Source organism: Bombus fervidus, chromosome 7 (genome assembly GCF_041682495.2).
Source record: "Bombus fervidus isolate BK054 chromosome 7, iyBomFerv1, whole genome shotgun sequence".
NCBI lineage: Eukaryota > Metazoa > Arthropoda > Insecta > Hymenoptera > Apidae > Bombus > Bombus fervidus.
The window spans coordinates 12,711,477-12,726,973 of NC_091523.1; the positions used below are offsets into that span (position 1 = coordinate 12,711,477).

General features: G+C 45.2%; 1 protein-coding gene and 1 long non-coding RNA gene across 2 annotated transcripts in view; one reads left to right on the plus strand and one right to left on the minus strand.

Moving 5' to 3' along the window:
- LOC139988855 (uncharacterized) overlaps positions 1 to 15,497 on the minus strand; it is a 127,983-nt gene that overhangs the window by 49,044 nt on the left and 63,442 nt on the right. The gene's annotated exons all lie outside the window — the stretch shown is intronic.
- LOC139988860 (LIM domain only protein 3) overlaps positions 1 to 15,497 on the plus strand; it is a 69,961-nt gene that overhangs the window by 4,682 nt on the left and 49,782 nt on the right. The gene's annotated exons all lie outside the window — the stretch shown is intronic.

Sequence of the window (15,497 nt, forward strand, 5' to 3'; positions counted from 1 at the left end):
GGAGGATTGTTGTTCACGTGTACGGGACGTTTCAAGTTACACATCGACCGCGTATTTTGCGCGGGTGAATACAGCTAACTACCCCCAAACACCTATGTACTTAACGTAACCCATGTAAGCTCACGCTAGAACAAATTTACCCCCTGAAACCCCCGAGACGGGTCGCGTCTCTTCCGACCATCCACTTCGAGTCCCTTCTCACCCCTCTAATTCTCCTATGGAACACCGATGTTATGAAGTTGTGTTGAACTTTTCGCAAGCATAGTTTGCAGAACACCCTCGGGTGACTGCAAGGCTTACCTTGGCTCGTGACATATATCTACGCGCAGTTCTAACAAACCGTCGCGGAAACTGAGGGCGGGTCACGAGAACGAGGGGTGAGTCGCACGAAATTTGCGGAAGAACGCGTCAACCGCGCGTGGCTCTCTTTCGATTTCGACCACGTCCCTCTGGAAAAGTCTGCAATTCTCGTATCAGCTACCTGTTGCCCGGCCACTATGTCAATCGACATGTCAATGCGATAATTCTGCTTTTAATGAAATTCACAACGCCGACGCATGTGTTTGATTTTGGAAACGATGTTATTCAACTCTCTTGCGCAACAAAGCGTACAACCTTGCGTAACAAAGATGTAAATCGACTCGGCTATTAAACTCTTGGAAAATTCTTCTTTCGTGATATCTCGTCACTTCGCCTAAGAAAGGAAGAAATTATTAATGCTAACTTCGAAGATTTGCTTAATTTCTGTACTTTCTTTCCAACTTAGTATTACGAAGAGTTTGCTTATTTTCCCCGAATACGATTCGTGACGAGGCTTGTTTTTCGAACGGTAGCGTTCGTACGTGTCGCGTATGCAGCCGAAACAACGCACGCGTTAGGAATTCTCGGCACGGCAGTCGGAGCCAACAGGCCCGGTAGAAACTTACGGGCCAACTTTGAGGGGGGTAACAGCATTACAACGTTATTAGATTTACCGCAAGCACCTACCCCCGAGGCACTCCAGCACATTACACACATAGCCGTTCTGAAGTATAAGTAACCCTAAAGCGGTAGAGCTAAAGCCCAGCTCGTGGTCCCGGTGTCTTGTACGTTAAATTATGCGCGTGTGCCCGCAGGTACGAATGAGAGGCATTCCTTCGTACTTTGCCCCTTTGTGTTACCCCTTTCGATCGCGCTCGTATTCGAAATTTCAATTGCGAATTTTCAAGGAAAGACAACGTCAAAATCGTTGAATTATTCACGAAGTGAAAAGAAAGAAAGAAGGAAAAGCGAATACGGAGAAGAGTGAAATGGAAGAGAGAGAAAAAACCAGAAAGCACAGCGGAGATAGAACGGCGAACGGGCCATAGAACGAGAAAGAGAGAACGGTAGAAATTTCGGTGCGAGTAGCTATTGAGTAGCTACCCTTAAGATAAGGGTGACTTCACCCCGTCCCTCATACGTTTCCGCTATCTGACGCTAAACGGCACCGCTGCTCGTGGCCTTCCACGTAAAAGGGATGGTCCTGGCAGGATGGTTCTACATAATACACCGGCACATTACTGTCGAAACCCCATTAGATAAGCGGAATTTAGAACGGCGAGACAGGATTTTTGTACGGACGACGTACGTGAAAAATCACCCGAACGCTCAGCTTCGCCGCGGATATTTTTCTTCTCGTTTTTGCGTCTGCGATACGTTTCGAAGATCCTCCTTTTAATCACACCGCTTTGTTGCGTCTTTCTCGTTGCTATTTGTCTGTGTTGTCGCGACATTGTGGTAAAAATACGAGTGGGAAAAGTAGAAGATGATTTTTCAAATTTGGAGTAAAAATCGAAAATCGATTTCTGCCGCGACACGTTTGAAACGACGAAAGCTTCTCTTCGTCACGATGGATAGTCGATCTGTTATCGCGGCGAACTGGCATCAGCGAAACTGATTTCAAAAGCGAGAAGATGGGATCCACGCAACAAAAGCCTTTACACGTCTCGCCCCCTCCATCGGCTCATTTAAGGCTAACTGTCCACAACGGGGGTGCAAACTACCCTTATCTGCGGACGTTTATGCCCACGCCTTATCTAGCAACCCCGGACTGCTTCGTGCTTGCTAACAACTAGGTATTCTCTCTTCCAAGCCAATCTCCTTCCTCGAACAAAACGACCTTAAGTTCTGCCGTCTCTCTTGCTCCACCTACCCAGTTTTGTCATTTATTTCGCGTCTTCTCTGTGCTCCACTTTGCTCTGGGTTTATTTCAATTTCCTCCGAGTGTTATTTTTAAAATGTCAAACGAAACGTAGCTTCTCTTAAAATACTTACATCGCAGGAAGTTGCGATTATTCAACGAATTTAAATTATTTGTTAAAGAACATCTACTATGCGAAAGAATGGCGAGTCTTTCGTGATATTCAGCCAAACACCATAACGCGTGTCTCTTGATAAAAATTTAAATGTCGATGTTCCTTCGCGAAACTATTTCTTATATTCTCAAAACCAACAATCTGTTCTTCGTTCATTCGTATTGAAAAATATTTATCGAAAATCTGCTTTGACAGCAAAAATTAACGGAATAACAGCAGTCGTGTTAGAATCGATCTTCGAAGCAATGTTCCTTTTATTTTTCTTCCTCTACAAATCTAACGACAAGAGAAGTTAGGAAACAATAGCGCAATTTGGTTCCGCACAAATCCACAGAGAGGAACGGAGAAGGTGGCGATACGGAAAATCGAAAGGTACGATGTTCCTTATCTCGCAAGTTCCCTCGGCCGGGTTGGAAGAACGGTTGTCGAGAGACTGAGGGTCGCTGGCCGGAGGATGTTGCGGTGAAAACAAAGACGTTACTCGTCCCCTATCTAGGGTTGTAAAATAACCGTCGAACGAGAGCAAAACAGCGGGAGGCAGGGGGAGTAATAAATGAGATAAGCTTGGGATAGATTCTTGCGGGAGCAGAAGGCATTATCGATGCGTTTCGTCGAATTCCTTTCTTTCGTTTCAATCCGACTATCCCCCTTTTTCTACGATCTACCATCGTCAGGGCGTGCGTTCAACGAACAAACGGAACTACAAAAAAATAAAAAATACATATTTCGATTCTACAAGTTTCCTAGATTCTCTCCAATTTATACATTTTTTTTTTTTTTTTTTTTTTTTTGTTACCATAGAGAAACATACAGGGGCAAAATTGGAAAACACGAACGGAGCTCGATTCGTGGAAAATAAAAACACGTTGTTCCCAGCTGGTGCTCGTGCCTCGCGTCCCGGGAATATTACAAACAACCGGCCGATTTTCCGCTGATTTTCCTGACTGAAACGCGCATAGCCGCGTATTGGTATATCGAACTAATTGGAAGTCTTAATAGCACTCGACGTAATAACGCTGTCGGTATCCAGGCGTGTGCATCATATCGATTGGAATCTACAACGGACCCCTCTTGTTTTCAGCCCGCTCTTCCATGCACTCGATCTACCTCCGTCGACTGGTAGCGAATCAACAAACGGGACTGATTTGATTTCATTCATTAATTCCGAGCGACTTCGTTCGCTTCGATTTAAGTTCATGCGTACTTGAACGCGTTTGCGGCTGTGGGTCGTTCGGTGATTTCGCACGTGTCGCACGCTACGGGGACAATTCCGTCCTCCGCCGAGGGTCGCAAGGATATTTTTAACCAAACTCGACGCCTATTAAGCTACCGAATAATGTTTTCGATATTTCTGAAAGATTCGATAGACTTATTCAGCAAATACGAAAATAGTCTCCGTCGACGAGTTATTTTTCATACTCAATTTAATACCGACTTGATAGAAACAGAATAATTCACGTTCCGCCGAATATAGAATCGCGGCTGCAGTCCGTCACCTCGATGATTTAATTAACCATATATTCTTTCCAAATTGCGTATCGATTTTAACATTATCCTCGGGTCACGTTGAAAATATTTCCTCGAAAGTTATAACAGGTTGAGAGATTTTCTCAACTTGGCCGAACGATTTCATAGAATTTCCCTTTTAGCCGATGCCGAGAAACGTGTACCACGCGCAAAGAAGAAAGACACGTCTATTGACATCCCGTAACCGTGCCGTGATTTAATATAAACTGCACAAAGCTCCACCTTTGATAGTCAGATATGAAATACTCCGGACCGAGGAGTGCCCTTTCGAAGACAGCCTGCCCCTGCTGGAGGGTGCGTTCGAGAGTCTGGTCGGACTGCATCAAGCGGTGATATCTTCCTCCTCCTTCGTCTGTCTCGAGGTCGAATATTCTTGTAGCAAAGGGGCTCTACCAGCTTCCAGTCTTTCAAACATACGTATATGAAAGATACGTTGGAATGTTTGGACCTTTATCGTGGACGAATGTCACGTGTCCGAATGTCTTCCCGAGATTCACGCTTGATATAATACGAGTCGTACATTGCAGCAAATCAAACAGTCAATTAGAAAAAGATGTCACGCGATAAGCGATAGTTGAAACGATTTTCGTGAGAATCTTTCCTTAAGAACTGTGAATTTATTAAAAATTTCAAGGTACCCCTGGAAGTCTGTGGAGACTGCTGCTCGAAAGTTTCGGGTCGTTTCCAAATAGAAATGAAAAATAGTAGTTTAGTATTTCTTATATTTAGTAGGTTTTTAAAGTAAACTTTCAGTATGTTAAAGGACTTGTCATCTTTTGCTGCACAAAATCGAATACGAAGACAGGGAATTAACAATTACCGTGTGGAGAAACAAATCGTTGAAATATCTCAGCATGCATTAATACGTTTCTATCTAACGACCAAAATTCGTATTAATTAATGATTATTTTCTCCTTATCAATTAAATGATTCTAAACTATCAAACGATAGTGCAGCTAACCAATGGATATACCATTTCTTTGTCAGCGCAGAGAAAGCTAAAACACACAGCGGATTCAAAAAGAAAGCGGTTTTCTCTGATCGACGATGGTCCCGTGCGCGTAACAGCCGCTTCAACGGCAGACTTTGATCCTTTATTACATTTTTACAAGCGATTACATTGGCCAGCCGCTGGCGATTCTTTGGGGCGACCTTATTTTACTCGGCCGAGGACGATCCGCGATCGCTTGGCATGATCTACCCTGCCACGGCCTTACCCATCCCTCCGTAACGAAGTTCCAACGAAGGAAGATATTGTTCTTGTTTGTAGCGAAGTTAACTCGAGTTCCGACTCAACCGTGGCTCACTCGCCCCTAATTAGGTTTAAGGGATTATAGAATTGCCTGGCAAAGTCGATTACGAGATTGGAACGGCCGACGGAAGGGCGGACGACGAAGAAGTAGCCGGAGAGTTTTCAAGACACGAAGCCTCTGCGAGCTGAAATTTATCGGATTTCGCGAAACGCGGCGAAGCTAGCTTTGAAGAGAGAAAGCGTGCAAAATATAATCAAAGGCTTGAGTAACTTTCTCGTCCATTTCACCCTTGAATACCGTTAAAGAAGGACGAAATTATTCCATTTCCTCCCTGCTTCTTTTCCTTCGTTTCGGTTACTAACCCGAGACTAGAAAACATCGGTCCTATTATTTCTTATGCAAAATTAGCTTACCATCGAAATTTCACCATCGAGGTTCTTTCCATCGGTGAGAAGCCAATCAAGACTCGCCTACGGTTCAAAGCGACTCGGAACTTTTTCATCGAAGTCAGAACTCGCAGGTACGGTATTAAGAGCCGAGGTTGGTGAAGCGAGCCTCTAATTGAAAGCCGTCAAAGTGGTTAACGGGAAATCATAGGTTCCAGTGAAGAGAGACGCGTGCGACGAGCTGCGAGCGGAAGGTCGCGGGAAGGCACCGTTGACGGATCAACCGACGCTCTGCTGTTGGATATAGAGGGGTGGGTTACGGCGGTGCGGACACAGAGAGTGAGAAGGGCAGGCAAAGAGAAAGGGACGAGGGTTAGCAATTTTAAACAGTCTCCGGCGACTCGATCGTCCAGCATAGCGTAGTCCGGCTAGTGAGGCTGAGCGTGCAATGATTGATGCCAGGCCGACCGGTATGGAGGGGTGAAAGTGAGGAAGGCTAGAGGATCGGTCCTACGGCCTGGGGAAATTTAATTAACGTAAATGCCGCCGCCACGGCCGGCGTTACACGCCGTGTGTGGCAATCGCTCATATGCAACTGGCCCCTACCCCCCCACGAACCCTCTCTACCTTCAAACTCATCCCACACGGAGCCTCTCCTTCCCTCTCCGTCCACTGGCTATCCTACTGTTCACCCTCTCGCGATTCACCCTCTTTGTTTCTCTCGATTTCCTCTTTCTCTGTCTCATCGTCGACGTGAACGCCGCGCGCGTTCAAACCTTTCCCCAAGCACATCCACGCACGTTGCCGCGTGCGTCGGCCTGATCGGCCAGCTGGGGGTTATTAAACGTTTCGAACAGGGGTAAGGGGCTTCGATTGCGGGCCGATTGATGGATCTTGGATCCTGTGTTGCCTCGATCGACCAAATATCCGCGATCTCGTGGACCGCGATAAGTGAACGGGTTACGGCGCCCCTGGAAATAGTTCGCTGCCGCGCAACGAGCACGTATCGGTGTTTCCCTTTGGTTATTTGTTTGGCTTGATTATTATGTTTCGTCACGGTCGTGGCGAAGAAAATTTTAAAAGCGAGAAACGAGGAAAACTTTTAACGTCGATATCGTGTAGGTATCAGAGAAAATGTGGTCATCGAAGGATCAGATGCAACGCCAACCGAGACCTCTGTACAACGAAACACTTTGTAAATAAAAGGGGTAAACGCAAAAGAAATCGATCGATCGTCAAATAAGCGTATCTAAGATCGAACGATCGTTTCCCAGTGGCGATTGTCAAACAGGGTTTTTGCCAGGCTTTGTACACGTAAGTATCGCGAGGTAACGGCTGCTGCGGTGCGTGAGAGTGGGGTGGCTTCGTTCGAGGTCGAGATAGGCCGTGAAGGGTGAAGTGGGACGAGGGGCACGTAATGGCCACGGCACGTGGTGCGTGCCCCCATTAAACCGATCGCACTCTGGATTGATTTTCAGCCTTTCGGCATTTGATGCGAACAAACTTCGTTGTCGGTATAATTGAATCGCCGCGAGTGTCTACCTGACTCGAACGCAAATTAACCGGAACACGAATCGCGGCGTCGTGAGTTCACGACCAAGGGTGGATGCCGACAGGAGAAAAAGAATTCGTTCCTGTTCGATACAAGAACGCGCGTAACACGATGATCTAATTATTCTCGCTCGTTGCCGACCGATTCTTTGACGATTACCAACGGCTCGTCCGGTTCGCTGAACTCATTCTTCGATCGAGTCCACTCGAATCTAATTCTCTGCCAGAGCAGCTTTCTATCGTAACTTCGTTACCCGTTTTATTTCCAACGATTTAATAGCTTTACAATTTTAATCGGAGACCGCCGAGTCGATTGATCAGAAAGGGGTAGAACGGCGGTTGATCCCGTTCGACGATCGTCGAATCAGGTGGACCAGTCGATTCGAAGGGGTGAACGAGTTCGGGACGAAAGTGCAACGTGGCAGCATGCGAGCAAGCAGCAGAATGCATTCGTGCGGTCTGCGGACCGTAACTGCTAATTAGCGCATACAGGTCTGTATGGCAGGCTCGAGGGTTGGACGACTGCCGGTGCAGGCTACGCAATGCGCCCCTTTATTAAATACCATCGAAATTAAAATTATAATTGCATTCGCTAACCCAGGGGGGTTAACAGCGTCCGTGCGCGCGATACTTCTTTGCGCGGTCGTTCCCCTTTGCCGCAGTCCCCCTATCGCGGAGGATTTGCAAAGAATTAAAAACAGAGAAAGATGGTTCGAATCAAAGGGGAGAACACGGATTTCTGTATTTAAAAAGGAGTAACCCTTACGAACATATCGCATCAAAAATAAAGATCGTCCGTGATAAAAAAGGAAATCTAACGCTCTTACTACAAAATTCGTTGGTGAAACGGATACGCGTTGCCAGGCACAAAGATTGTAAAACGCTTCTTGAAACGTCGATAGTAACGAGTGGTAATAGTACCGTTGGATATTCTAATTAGGGGTAACACGAGCCGCTACTTCGATAGTCGAGTAAGGCATATGCCGATGAGATTGTAGGTGGAAACGATGCTGAAGCCAGAAACGGCGGAGGTAGAGGCAACGGCAGTAGGTTGTATAGCCCCTGTCAGCCACTGTGCCACTGACGGCTCGCTAATTGCTCGACCAACCTCTAATCCTCCGAGCTGCCCCTGCCTCCGCGTTCTGCCACCCTTCAAATCCAAATCCATCCCTTCGTAACGGCCGATACTCTCCGGTGCTTTCAGAATTGCGAGCATACATTCGAATATCGTGTGTATGATAACGAAATTTCTCAGCGAACGATCGGAATAACTGCACGCAACTTCGATCGAGATTTCTCATCGATCGTGCACGGTGTGAATAGAAACCAACCCTCGTTATCCCCTCCCGCAGGGGATCCGCGTTTCTCTCGTTTCACTAGGCCGGTCCACTAGAATTCGAAATTGCCTCGTCTATCCGCCGCTCGGTGGCTGTATCAATGCGATCATGATAAAAGGGAGAAAATTCCATTTAGGATCGTTCGAATTGTTTTGCGGTCATGCCGGTTTTCCCGTGTTATCGATTCGATTTTATATCGACACTTTGAACCAACGGGACACGTCTTGCTCGTTTTGCACTTTTAAGGAGGAAATAATAAGAGAAAAGAAATATAGCGAAATTTCGGGTCCTAGCGTAGTTCGTAGGTCGAAGGGTAGATAGGCTGGTCACGGTCCGGAAATGAAAAAATTGCAAGTTGCACGGAGCGCAAAACGCTCCTATGTGAAATCGATCGTCGTGACCGCGCGAACGAATGGGCGAGTAAGCGAACGAGCGTATCAAGGGTCGGTACGGTCGCGAATTAATCGAGCATATAATCGATGTGCGCCTGTCGATATATATGTATGTATATGGAAACCATCCGCCTGGTCACCCTCGTGAACTCGGGCCCCTCTATCGTTAGTCAACAGTGCACGCGGTAACGCTAATTTCTGTAGCGGACGTGTCCTCCTGCTTCGTTAAAAAACGTTCAATACTCTCGATGTATACTTACTTCTCCACCTTACGTTAGGTAATTACCGTAAAAATGACCATAACCCAGTATTTATTACGAAGGAACTCTGTCGTCCAACGTTCGCTCGAACAATTGTAATTAGAGTGGGACTTTTGACTATTACTCATCTACCTACAAAGACTACTTAAGATATTTCGATTAATCTGAATTTAGAAATTTCATCGTTACTCATCGATCTACATATCCGTAAAACATTTTTACCATTATCGTATTCTGCAAATATTTTTCAATCAATCGTTTTCGTTAAATTATCTCAGTGCATAACTTCGTATACGGTGCATTTGCTCGCGTGCAGGTTATAAACAGTTGAAAATTCGACGATTAGATCGAACAGGACGCTTACCAATACTTCTATTCCGACAACGGGGACAAATCGCGAGGTATCGAGGATCGATCGACGAAAGGATGGAAAAGGGGACGCGGCTGGACCGATTGGTTGAAATTAAGAGCATCGAATGACATCATCGCGATATCTAGCGCATCTCCGCGGCCGCGAACGAGAACTGACTGTCGGCCGGACACGGTAGCACGATAGCACGATCGTAGTCGCAAATTTATATCTGATTTTCCGGCGGGACGGAAATCAGGGAACGGCGCAAAATTGATCTGCCTTCTGATTTATTACCACGAACTAATAAAGCCAATATCGAGCGTGGCCCGCGGCATTCTACGGAACACGACCGATAGGTAGCCGTATCGCGGCACCCGCTACCGCGACTAGTTCAAATCCATACTTTACAAAAGCCACACGGCCCTGTGATTTCGATGTCGCGTCAACGTATGCCGTTCGTGTGGTGGCAGCCGCGACGATCGACCACGATACTGCGACCGATAAACGCGTCGAATCGTGGATTAGTGGCTGCCACGAATCGGACGATATTCTCTTTTTTCGGCGAGGCAAGCGACGTTCGAAAATTCAGAAATCCACGGCTGAGCCGTCTCCGCTTAGTTTTCGTTCCCTCGGTTCAGCGTGCACGTTTAATTCGGGCGATATTTTATTTCGACTCACCGTCCACGGGTTCGAATATCAATAACTTTTCGACCGGCACAGTTGGAAGCACGTTTCAACGTTGTTCAAGCCATATCGCGACGTAATTTCATTCTGCCCTGCTGAAAATAGTTTCGTTATCACGGCCATACAATTCCCGTGTCTTCGCGTTTCTACACACCGTTCAAAATTTATACTTTTCACGCGGTCGGATTCGTAACGCGGCAAACGGCCCGAACCAGTCCGTTCGTCGAATAATGTTCCGCGCACTGCCAACACTCCGCCACCGACTCCCTGACAAATTAAATTAAACAACGACGAATCGTTCCATTCTATTCGCGCTATCAAAAGCAAGTCATCCTGTTAATTTTCACTTATGATATTTCGCGCGTGTAATCTCGATGGTCGAACAGATCGGTGGATTTTGCGCGTTTCGATATCCCGTTGTTATTTTTTACAGCCGTGCCATCGACCGATGGAAACTCGACATAGGAGCAATTGGATTTGGTGAACGTAGGCGCGTAATTCCTAAGGATTCCACCGATTTTTCACGACGGCTATTCTGTGTTGGCTCGGATCGATTTCCTCCGTTTCGTGTATTTATCGTCGGGGCGATTTAAATCTTTCGCGACAGCCAATACGATCTTGGCGATGGAAACGACGTGCACGATACCCGTGGAAGCTTAACAGGCAGACTGTAATTAAAAATGCAATCGGCAACGAGCTCGTTCAGTCGTCCTCGTGTATACGAAGATAAAGGAAAATTAGTAGCCGACGTGATTGGTAGGATCGTACGGGGATCTTTGAAGCATTTGTCAAGTTCCCTGGATAAATGAACGAAATTGCAAGAAAATAGTTCCTTCTACGTAGAAGCTGCGTGATATTTGCATATTGTTGGAAAATATTTTTATTCCGAATTGTATATAATATCGTAAGTTCATTCCTTAAAACTGATAGCCGAGAAAGATTAGAAAATCGGCAACGAATAATACGTTCATTAATAGTAGCCGCAGTAAAAATAATATATCTCGATGTCATGTGCTGTTTCGATCTGAAATTAAATTGGCAAGGAAATGACTCGAATTTTATGAATATTTGATAAGTTTCGTTACAACGAAAATCTTCAAGAATTTCTAACCGCATTTCAAACAAACGATATACATTCTTGACACAATCTGAAACCTGGATCTCAAATGGATATTTCATGCGTTACAACAGGCTATTAATCCTAGCATTCCTTAAAACTATCGTCTTCCGACGATCGAAACGTTCGTTACAGAGTAAAAGTCTGCAAACGAAGAAAAAATATGCAAACACACGGTGCAACAATTACAACCGATAGAAACCGAAATCGCGAGCAAAGGGGTTGAAAGAGCGGAATGAGAGAAAGGAAACAGCAGGACAGGGTCGAGGATAAGCAGCATTATCGCTCGAAGGGATTTCAGATGCTATTTAAATCGGCACGCCGGATCGCGTATATTATATTTCTCCGTTCCATTTGCGTGAAACGTAAAATTAATTAAACAGCTGATACGTCGTGCCAGCGGCAGAGAACCACCTCGTGCAGCCTCTACCCGGAGGCAGGGGCACACGCCGGGAAAACAAACACATCCCCTTCTGGAAATAGGTTCAGGCCGACCAGAGCAGATTTTCAATTTACGCCGGGCCGCTCTAAGGGGATGTAAAAACGCGTTGCTCGCTCCGGTGCATTCTGCTCCGTTGCGCGGAATACGTTAGCGTGCATACCTGTCAACGTGGCTCAGCGATAAGGAGAACCTGCCGAGTGGTGTGCAACAAAGTAAAAATCGATTCGGTCAAACGGACGAGTTAATCGAATCGGCAAGTTCTGACTAACCGTCGAATTCGACGTTGCACTGTGAAAAGCCACCGACAGTCGGTACTACCCCTTTCGAACGTAACCGTCGCTGTACGGCGATGTTCACGGTAGAATTGATCGAAATAAGCTGATTGATTTTTCAGTTAACAAGTATGGAGAAGTATAGTCTTTGACTATCGAATTGGGATCGCGCAGAATTTTTCTCTCTTTCTATTTTAAATAAGTTTGAGAAATTAGAAGACCTGTGATGATACAGTTTGTCGATTACAAGAACGCGACGTACGTGTGCATAATTTATGTTTTCTTTCCTGGTCTTCGTTACATCTTAAGTATCTCCCCGATATATGCGTGTTCCTTATGCACTGTCTGTTACCTCACTTGTATTTTATCAAATATCTTCAATTTTTTTCTTCGTATCTGTTCGGAATTTTGAGTGACCGTTTATGGCACTCTTCTTTAGGAAATTCCGAATTACATGTCCTCCCCGAGCTGTAAACCTAATGACTCCGTGATCAGGTAAAAAACCCCGGGAAGAGGCCAGCCGGAAAGGCACGATGGACAGACGAAACCCAACGGCTGGTAGGGAGAATCAGCAACGTAGGAGGACAGTTCATCATCAGACATCGTACCGTGCGGGTAAAATACTTCACTCCCAACAAGATCTTACTACCGCCGTGTTCATAACATCACACTTTACTTTTATACAACAAGTGCTAGATTACTCTAACACTCGATCTATTAAACCTCCTCCACCTTGAGCGTTAAGTCATTCGAGGTACGCGATATCGACCGATCGGTTTGACCTGACCGGTTGCTCTTTAGTCGAGAATTCGTAACAGTATCGATACGATGATCTGAGATGAGCAAGTAACTGGAACGAACTTCGGATTTCTTTAACAGCATTCAGGTTGGGTGACTTAACTGACAATGAGATTTTTGGAATATTCATGACAGGCGTGTGACAATAATTTCATTACTACATATACGTTGTAATCTATGTATTTAATAGCATACGTGGTACAACCAAGAACAATTTGCCATTCATAACAGAGTGTTGTAGTTGGAAAATTGAGTTCTGCATATAGTCCTAATTCAATGACCAGGGGCTGTGCTATGTTGCAGCATAGTATGTGTGGCAATTGCGAACAGCGTGAAGATTGTTTAATAAAGACAGGGGGTTGCAGTAGCAGGTCGAAAATGGTACGCGAAAGGAGATTTGTCGCTGTAAACGAGAAGGGTGCAGGCGCCATTCCTAATAGCGCGCGTTTTACCTACACGCCGAATTCGCAAATTACATTTGCATGTATCCGCGCCTCCCCGAGACAATTTGGCCTCATAAACATAATTAATGGCGGAGCATTAATTCAGAGATTTTTCACCGGTTGCGAACACATGTTACCGTGCGCCACCAACTGTCTCGCAATTTAGCTAAATAATTACCAAACTTGCTCTCCGCGGACGACGACGCATTGCCAGCCGCCGACGAAACTTCATTGGTAACGGAGTCGTACGTACCACTGTCGCATTGTTTACGACTTCTTGCCAGTGAGATTTATCTTCCATTCTTTCAAAATATCACACGAATTGTACGATATAGTGTATCTTGGTTTTACCGGCGTGTCTGTCTACTTGAACCTTCTAAGAATCGAGGAACTGAAATGGTAAACGATGTACGATAAGTGTCAAAAACAAGTAGACGATTTCTTTAGTAAATTAAAAAAATATAAACTTCATATACGAAATATGACGAAGGAAACTGTAAGCGATGGAATGATTTATTTTAGCTCTTAGGGCCATCGCAAGATAGAACTACGATAAGTAAGCAGCGATTAAAGCGTAATTGAAAGAGATGACAGTACAATCTTGCAAGTAAATTAATGTAACTCTTTTACAAATACCATTCGTTCTTTTCATAAATCTACGAAGATGATAGGAGCTGAAGGAAACAAGGAAACATCTTTCGAATTCCATTGCGAATCCTACTTTTACCATTTACGCCATTCGCTTTCCGTGACTAGAAAGGTAAACTTAACGTTTCAAGAGAAGATTACAAATCGTCCCTGACACCGTTCGTGTCTAATCAACCCCCAATCGACATCCAAGATAAAAATGTCCAACTCGAAGAAATCTGCTGTTTCTCGCGAAAGAATGTGGCAAGAACGCGTGACCAAAGCTCGTCAGAATTTTAACCCGTGGTAAAATCACACTTAAGCGTTAGAGTTGATGGCTCAACAGAAGCCGACAGTGTGGCCATTCGCGTGTGTTAAAGGCAAGGCATATACGTGTATATATGGACCCTTGTCCCGAAGCAGGGCTGCCATCCTAAGCCGGCTTGACTAATTGGTAGCGTTATAATCATGGGTACACGGTTAGGTTGGTATTACCGCAAGTTATAGCCCCGTCTCCACATCGGCGACCGCCACGCACATTCACGCGTAAGAGGGGTGCTTAATGACCCCGCCGTTTACGCAAATTTTCCCATTATGCGACGCGGTTTTGGCCCGCAAAACGGAACGATCCTGACGACCGTCGGAACGAGCGTCATTTTCTTCAACTACGAGGGAGATTAAGGCTTTTCGAAACCGCGAACATCGCTTTTGACGTTGCCTCGTCGGCACCTCGCACACTATCGCGCGTTCCCGGGACTATTCATTCAATCCTCAATACGGAAACGGCCAGAACATCTACGTTTGTACACGATCCTCGTTAAACCGCGCACTCTTCGTGCTTTCATTTGTCGCCGTTTGTAATCGTACCTTGTATCAAGTTGTCGATTAACTAAGCAGCGATACGCTGCAACTCTACATTTCCAAATTATTCTTATTTCAATTATTTGTAAGAGGTGACAGCTCTTTGTGACTTTTATTTCTTGCTAGATTCGTAATATGAAAAAAGCAAGGATCTTAAAGCGATTGTGTGTCAATTAAATTACGTTCTTCGGTCATTTAATCTTGCGACGGTACAGTAAAATAAATTCGGAACAAACGACTTAGAAAATAATTATTAACTAGAGGTGCCATGCTAGTAGGAAACATACGCTTAAATTTACTATTGAATTATCGACTACCAACTGCATTACGTATAATAATATTCAAGATGCTACGATACTGTGAAGAAGTCAAATGCTATTTTCATTTTTTACTCTTTGCATACTGATTTCGCAGTGAAATAGTGCACGAAGAAGAGTATTCTGTATCTCCGGTAGTCGCGAACGATCCGATTTTCGGTACACGTAGACGCGGCCGTTTGGTCACGCGAGATATTGATAATAAAAAATCGCAGGATATAAAATAATTCAAACAAATGCGCTCGCACGAGGAACGGTCCTGCCACGATATATTCCGGCGGGCTTATCCGCGTCCGGTCATTCATATACGTGGGAAAAAAAGTGACGCTCTAATGGCTGGCTATCTGTAACGGTTAGGAAGTGGGGAGATTTGTTGATGCCAGCGCAAAGAAGGGGAAAAAGGAATCTTCTCTCCGGTGGCTGTCGTTTGACATTTATCGATATCGTACGATATTCTCCTGTCATAACGACGAAGAAATAACGACGAACGTAGCATCGCGACGCTTTACTGCGTTGTTATATTCGCGGCTACGAAAATTGGA